We start from the raw sequence: 8,801 nt of genomic DNA, 5'->3' as shown, positions 1-8,801 counted from the left end.
TTCATCCCACAAATCTGCCAGAGAAAAATCAAAGCTTGAGAGATCTTTTGAACTGGCTAATATGTGCTTCTTTTTCCACCATCCACTTTGGCTCAGCATCAATATCTCTTTCAAACCGCCGTGTGGACAAGTCAGAACAATGCCGGGCCCATCATAGCTTGGAGACAGCCCTTCGGGACACAGTCATCTGGGGGCTGGCTCATCGGAGAAGCACTGGTCTCTGGGATGGACAGGAAATGAGACATATACAAGGATGAGTCATCACCTTTTCCACCCTGCTTGGCTCCGTGGCTGTTTAGCTGAGCTGCATAATAAAGTCAACTGGCAAGCAACCCATTCTTCCCCCAAAAGTCGACTATTAACTAGACCAGAGGCATCTTACCAGGCACGGTGATACCTGGCTAACATGGTTATTGGGGTTTGAATATGTTTGCTCTCCAGATGGTGGTGCTACTTTGGGAGGTGTTGGAAACTTGGGGAGGTGGGGCCTAGCTGATAGAAGTGGGTCCCTGGGGGCATACCTTTGAAAATTGTATCTGTGTCTCTTTTATTCTCTCTATTCCCTGACTTCTAGGATGTGAAGGCTGTTGCCCCCATGTTGTTGTGCCCAAGGTTATGGGGCCAAGCAACCGTGGACCAGACTTGAAATTGTTAAAAAAAAAAAAAAACAAAAAACAAAAAACAAAAAACAAATCCTTACCCTTTCTAAGTTGTCCTGTCAAGGATTTGGCCACCATCAGCAAAAGTAACGAGCACAATAGCATATTTCTGTACCCTTGTGCAGCGTATAGTAAATGAGAAAGACATGTAAGTGAGCGTTCACTACGTGATTGATGGGAGTTTTGGAAGAAAAATGCACACGGAGAATTGCACAGCTTACAGAGAAGCTAGTATGATATAGGAGGTCACAGAGGGGTTTTTAGTGGAAAATATTATCTATCATATTTATCAGTTGGTATATCCCCAGTTCTAGAACTCTCCCTGCCAATCCACACTGTTACAGTGATGGGTCACCATCAAACCCTCAGTCCCAGGAGACCATTTGTCTGTTAGCCAAGTTATGAAGCTGACCACTCAAGACCCTTCATGTCTTCTCCCTGGCCAAACCTAGGTTGAGCATACCAGGAGGGTCAATGTGTGGATTATAACACATTAATGATGACCTCCAAGTCACCAATAATGCATTGACGTCACATAAATGAAAGAAATAAAAACACTTCCCCTGAGAGTCGTATAAATAAGAACAAGTCCAGATTTGAATTCTCTATTTCATGCTCCCTGTGTCTTCCGTCCTTCGCCTGCCTGTTGGGTGATGTAAATCTGTACCTACCTGAAGGATGTTTTATGAGTCCATTTGTCCCTGTGTTTGTGTGTGTCTATCGCGTGTGCCTGTTGTTTGATCTATGTGTGTCTGCATGTGAGTGGTGTCTGTCCCTAACAAAGAGTTTATTTTTATTGAACAACACAGAAAGCATCACATGGGGGAAAGGATGGGACACGCAGCAGATCTTTAACAGAGCTGTACAAGGGTTTAAGTCATTGACTCGAATTGATCCCAACTGACCCAGACAGCAATCATTGTTAATTAACCAGTTATCCATTAACGGTTGCTTTCGACCGTAGCAGTATCAAAGAGTTCCACAATAGCCTGGAATGGAGGATAACAAAGATTTATTTATTTGGGGATAAACCCACAGTAAGGATAGCGATCTGCCAGTCTTCTGTGTGCGCTGGGAACAGGAACCAAATCCAGTAGAAAACAAAGGGGACCAAGCAGGCTTTTCGTCTGCTCTTACAGTACATGAGACCATGCCCAAAGGCTATTGGCTGAAGGAGTTCCCACAACATTCAACAGTTATGGCAGATTTTAGGAAATTGCTTTCAACTTCTGTTCTGGTTGCTTTCAGCAAATGTTAAACATGTATTATCTGGGTCAGGGGCATGGGCGAGCACAGAACCTAAGATGCTGCTCTGCGTTAGCTTAGCTTGTAAAGGCTGATTCCGTGGGAAAGCCAAGGCTAGGAAGGTTGGTTGTTGCATTGTTCTCTTTAAGGCTGTGTACACAATAGGCTAGCAGTTGTCTTAAGTGTCAGGAGCCGCTTCCTCCTAAAATCATTGCAGGAACCATCACCCTGGGGAGTCTGCAGAGAACCCCACACCCCTAATTGTGTTAGGAATCGTTCTATTGACAGAGCCTACCCCACACCCAAATTGGCTGTTAATGGAGAGCTATCTGTTAGCGGAACCCACCCCACATTCTAAACTATCTAGTGAACTAGGTGTGTCATCTCCTAGTTGGGACTTCCTGGCCTACGTGACCTGACAGAACGTAACCTCCTGGACCATGTGACCAACGTGAACCATGTGACCAACGTGAACCACACGGCGGCAAGAGCCCAGGCCCCTGTGCCCACCCCCCAACTCCTTACCCTATATTAGCTGTACCCCATCTCTAATAAACGGAGGCTCTGACAAACCTAGCATGGCCTCCTTCTTCTCTCTCAGCCCTTATCTTCCAGATAGTGCCTCTCCGTGACCCTGGAATAACTGACTGCAGGGTGGGTTACAACCCCTAGACTAAGTAACCCACCCAAAGCGGTCTACAGTGCTCAAGTGACTTTTGGGTACACTATTAACTCTGGCTGTGAGGTCCAGCAGAAGTCCCAGTCTCTTAAAACGCAAGAGATGTTTTCAAAATACTGCATCACCGCAGGTGAAGACAGACCACCAGTCCCTTGCAGACAGCAGGACTTGAACTAAGGAACTCATAGGCCACTGCTACCCAGTCTTTCCAGCCATGGACTGAGAGGCCTTGGAAGTTTCCAAGGGACGGGAATAAAGCAGATATCACAGGCAAGGGGCAGAAGGCAGCCTCTCGGGGGTCCCAATCCCCTCCATTGCCATCGGTCCCCAAGTCTTGCTTTTCTTTGCTAATGTTCCATGAGAAACTCTTCATCGCATGAATTAAGATTTTTTTCCCCTTAGGCTAGTACAACTGGGATCCTTTTACTTGCAATTAAAAGACTATCAATAACTTTATATGTTAAGAAGTTTACTGCAAATACTTCTGGATGGTAGATATTTATGTTTACTCCTCTTCTTTTGGAAATTAAGAAAAAATATATGTATATTGGATGGGAGGAACACAGTAAAGGAACTGAAATGGTCACTCCACGGGAAAAAGTTTATTCCAGGCTTCCAAGGCTGCCTCTCCAGCAAAGCAGAGAGAAGCCAGGGGGGTGTGGGGTCTCTTAGAAAGATAGTGGCTATCTGTAGAAGAAGGAAGCTTGTGAGCTGGAGGGGAGAAGTTGGGGGCTTTGAAATATATAACAAGTGTATCTGAGTGGGAAAGGAGGGATCCTGAAAGACAGCATGGGCTTTGGTATGCTGATAGGCACCATAGGTGTACCTCGGTTGAAGAAGTTGCCAGAAGTAAAGGAAATGACTCCTTTCGGCAGACAGGAACCAGTTTCACAAGTTTCTGAGAAATGCTGACTTTCACCTAACCACCAGACATCTTCCTACGGTCCAGGTTGAGCTGGGTCTAGACTCAGTTTTGGACCACTGAGATTGCCCTTTGGAGTGGGGCACACTCGTTGTGTCTGACGTATGTATCGGGGAGGGGCCAGGTTGTGCACTGGTGAGTGGAGGTGCCCGTGGAGGCCCGGAGAGCATCCGGTTCCCTGGAGACTGTGAAACACCTGATGCTGCTGCTTGGCGTCAAACTCGGGTCCTCTGCAGGAGCAGTGCTCACTCTTCCCTGCTGACTCATCTCTTTGGCCCCACCCCCTTTGACACACTTTCTACAATAAAGAAAAAAATTAAAAAATAAGACTGAGCTAAAGAAGCAGCCAATGAAAATTAAGAAATTTTTTTCTTTTTTTTTCTTTTTTTTAAATTTTTCTTTGCTCCTTTATTTTTTTTATTTTTATTTTTTTAAATTATTTATTTATTATGCATACAACATTCTACCTCCATATATGTCCACACGCCAGAGGGTGCCAGATCTCATTACAGATGGTTGTGAGCCACCATGTGGTTGCCGGGAATTGAACTCAGAACCTCTGGAAGAGCAGCTGGTGCTCTTAACCACTGAGCCATCTCTCCAGCCCCGAAAATTAAGAAATTTTTAGTGGTTCAGCACTAGCCACTCTTCCAGAAAACCCAAGCTTGAGCCCCAGGTTCAATTTTCAGCACCCACACATATATAAAATAAAATTACAGGGGGCTGGAGAGATGGCTCAGTGGTTAAGAGCATTGCCTGCTCTTCCAAAGGTCCTGAGTTCAATTCCCAGCAACCACATGGTGGCTCACAACCATCTGTAAAGAGGTCTGGCGCCCTCTTCTGGCCTTCAGGCATACAGACAGAATATTGTATACATAATAAATAAATAAATTATACATAATAAATAAATAAATAAATAAAATAAAATTATACATATATGAAAGAAATATTATTTAACTGCAGAGAGATTTGTACATGAATGTTCATCAAAGGATTAAGCGCTGGAATAAAAGCTGAAACAATCTGAACATTCATCAACCAAGGTATAGATTTTTTAAAATGTAGCATATTCCTACTGTGAAATATGGGGAATAGAGACTCTAGTCTCTTTCAAAAGAAGGTCTGGCCTTTGTCCTTGGCTTCAGGGATGCAATTCTGTTCTGTTCTCCTGGAATGTCATGACTGATAAAAGAGGCTTTGTTTGTCTTGGTGCCTTGGTTCTTAACAAACAGTCTCAACAAGGTGATTTAAAGTGGGAGCCAGTCACTCCCTTTCTAGGCCCCACAAAGTGGGGTCATAGCAGAAATCAACAGCGTGACTTTGGATGGAGCCTGCTTGCTGACCCGGAGGCTGAGAGAAACCACAGGCGATCAAACAATCAATCAGTTAGTCCTGTCTGTGTAGTGAAAACTCTAGACACCAAAGTAGAGGCCAGCTTCCCTGACTGGCAGTATTCCACCGACTGTGTCACGTGTTAAGGACAGGAACTGAAGGCAGCCTGATTCCGGGAAGGAAGGGTAGGTAGTAGAAGCTCCGTGTTTGGAGTTCTACTGAACTCTGCCCTCTGCATTCCTTGCTAAACATGCTTTTTTATCTGTGCCTTTTCCCTGTAATAAAAGTTCACCATGGCGGGAAATGCCTCAGTGAGGGCTGATAGTCTTTCTAGTTAAGTATCCAACTCCAGGGTGGTTTCAGGAGCCCGGGGAAGCTGTGGTTGGTGTCAGAGATGGAGGCAGTCTTGAGTGGAAACTGGGTCTTCTAACCTGTAACTCGCTCAAGCCATTCACAATATATTGTGCAGCAATGGAAAAAAATGTCCTTATATACAATAATACACGGGAATCTTGGAGACACTGTACCAAGTGAAAGGAGACAGGCGCAAAAGGTCATGTACTGTATGTAATTCCATTTATAAGTGGATGAGAGGAAATAGAGAAGACATAAGGGAAGTGATAAAAATATTAATAATGATAAAAATGTTCTATAATTTGATCATTCTTGTCCTTATCTATGAATAATATACTAAAAACCACTGAATTGTACACCTAAAAATGGTGAGTTTTCTTTATTGAGTTCTATCTCAATAAAGCTATGACCTAAAAATAACAATTGCCTTGCTGCTGTTGGGGCCATACTGGTCTGGGTGGCCCATGCCACCCAGGGACATGATGATGCCTGGACCTGAGTTACTGCCGAGGGCCATGTCTTGATCCTGCTGCAGCTGGGGTCTGTGATGATGTCCATGACCGGTTTTGCCGCAGGGGATCATAGGAACTATGTGTGTTGAAATCCAAGGGCCATGCAGAGCCAGCCCCATTCCTCACTGGCCATGGGACAGTGGGCCCTGCCCCTAGCTGCAGCAGGAGAGCTGACCCCACCCTCCATGGGAGACCCAGCCTCCTACAATCAGGAGAGATGGTCCCACCCCTCACCATGGGCATGTGAGAGCCGGCTCTCATGTCATGGGCCTAGGAAATCTGGCTCTGCCCTTTGCCTGAGCGTAATGGTTCAAGTGGCCTGGACCGATCAGCTCAGCATCTTTACCATTATTTTTAAGAGTTCTCTTTAATGGCTTTCTGTCTAGGTTGTTACTTTTTTGGGGGAAGAGAGCAGGGGTTGTTCTGAGTTATCACAGAAGTCTTCGATGTCCCTCTTTCTCAACTGTGAGTCTGCGGTCATTGATACCATGGCAAAAGTAGCTTCCTTGTCCTTTACAGTCAGTGGGAGCATGGCTCATGGACATCCACATGGTCTCTGACAATCAGCTTGTGTCATGGACCTCAGCATGGTCTCCAGTGGCAGTGCAGACCACAGACACACACCATTATAACCCTTGGTGGCAACACAGGCCAAGGACATGGGCATGGCCTCCAGGGCAACACACGTATATACACACACACACATACATGCCACATATACACATAATAAAGAAGCATCTAGGGGGCCTGAGAAATTCCGTTTTTATTATTATTATTATTATTATTATTATTATTGCATTTATTTACTTATTTATTTAGAAAGCACTTGAAACAGGTCAATGGACAACTTTTGGGAGTCAGTTCTCTCTTTCTACCATGAGGGGCCAGGGCATCCAACTCAGGTCTGTTTAAACTGAGGACATGATGGTCCCAAGGTATGGTTGAGGAGAAGGTTTTTATTGTAGGTATGAAGGAGAGTACAGCCAGAGGCATCTGGAAGAGTCTAGAGCAGAGACAGAAAATGATAGATTGAGCATGTCCGGAAGAATGGACAAGAGCCAAAGAAGAGGAGAGTGAGAGAGGAAGAGATGAGGGGACCAAGAGAGGAAGAGAAGAGAGAGGACCAAGAGTTTCTCGCTGAAATGACAAGGCTACACAGGAATGTGAAGCCGGAGAGGGGAACCCCGTGAGCTGGAGAAGTTGGGGTGGGGAGGGGTGAGTAGAGCTGAGAAGAGCCAGGTACCAAGTGAGTCTGGAGGCCAGCATGATCTTAGGTGTGCTAACAGGCAGTACGGGTAGCCATTTGTCCCTTCTGACAATGACAAGGGATGGCTACTTTGGTAGAGGAAAACAGGTGCCAGAATTTGGGGGAGTGGCATTTCCTTTGGACCTGACAAGGCCGTTAGGCTTGGTGGCAAGTGCCTTTGCCCACTGAGCCATCATCAGGTCCAAATAATCTGTGTTTTGGTTTAACTGGCAGCTGGATATAAACTCATAGGGTGATAGACTCAATATTTACATATTTCACTGTTTATATCTGTATTATGGCTTTCAGCTTAATAACTTACTCCTTAAGACAGGTTATACGAAGTAGGATTTCTGTCTCCCAAGGTGGATAAAGCAAATTTTAATCCCTTCACACACACACACACACACACACACACACACACACACACACACACTCACACACACACTCACACACACACTCACACACACTCACACACACTCACACACACACACTCACACACACACTCACACACACACTCACACTCACACACACTCACACACACACTCACACACACACTCACACACACTCACACACACTCACACACACACACTCACACACACACTCACACACTCATACACACCCTCACACACATTCACACACACACTCACACACCACCCCTCTCTTGTAGCTGACTGTAATAAATTCTCTGACCCACTCCTATTCAACAATAGGTCATAAGACCTTCCTCATTCCAGAGGGTGCTTGCTGCACACCCACAAGGAAGGAACACTAAAGAATCTAGACAGACAGGCTTTGCTGGATCTCCCCACCCAGTCTAGCATTCACAGCTGCACAATAAAATCTCCATAAAACCCCAGAAGAGTTCAAAGTAGCTGAACATTTATATCTGATGGCTCAGAGGGAGAGGCACAACACTCCCAGATGCTAGTTGGGTGCCGCACTCCAGTTCTGTGGACAGAAAGCTTTTGTGCTTGGGACTATTCCAGATCTCACCTGTGGATCTGTTCATCTGGCTGCCCATTCGTATTCTTTAAAGAATGCTTTATAAAAAAATTATAAATGATAATAATATTTATAATAAACCTGAGTATAGCGTTTGTCTTATTTTTTGATTGCTGAGACAGAACATCACGACCAAGGTAATTTATAAAAGAAAGCGTTGACTTTGGAGTACACAGATCCAGAGGGTTAGAGTCCATGATCATTATGGCGTGGATCATGGCAGCAGGCAGACAGGCATGGTGCTGGAGCAGCAGGCGGGCAGGCATGGCGTTGGAGCAGCAGCTTAGAGCTTATGTCTTGAGACACAATCAGAAGGAGCTAACTGAGAACAGCGTGGGCTTTTGAAACCTCAAAGCCCACCCCCACTGACAGGTCTCCTCTAACAAGGCCACACCTAACCCTGTCCAAGTAGTTTCTCTAACTGGGGACCAAGTATTCCAATAAATAAGCCTGTGGGGGCATTCTCATTCATATCCATTCAGTGGTTTTGTTTGTTTGGTTTGAGTTTGGGGGACAGGGTTTCTCTGTAGGATGCCTTTGACTGTTCTGGAACTCACTCTGTAGGCCACACTGCAGTGTTTTCTAAATCTTAGTTTATTATGTATGGATCTAGGTGGTGTGCATATGTGTTTATGTGTGGGAGAGCACGTTTGCATGAGGGTGCTCCTACATGTGTGTGAACACAACTATAGAGACAGAAGGCAGAGGTCCATCTAGGGCAGTGGTTCTCAACCTGTGGGTCACACACCTAAGATCATTGGAAAACACAAGTATTTACGTCACAATTCATAACAGTAGCAAAGTTACAGTTATGAAGTAGCAACGAAAATAACGTTATGGTTGGGGG

Source organism: Microtus oregoni, unplaced genomic scaffold (assembly GCF_018167655.1).
Source record: "Microtus oregoni isolate MIOR12 unplaced genomic scaffold, Mior012 000008F_ref0000371, whole genome shotgun sequence".
In the NCBI taxonomy this organism is placed as follows: Eukaryota; Metazoa; Chordata; class Mammalia; order Rodentia; family Cricetidae; genus Microtus; species Microtus oregoni.
This window is presented reverse-complemented; position numbering follows the sequence as displayed.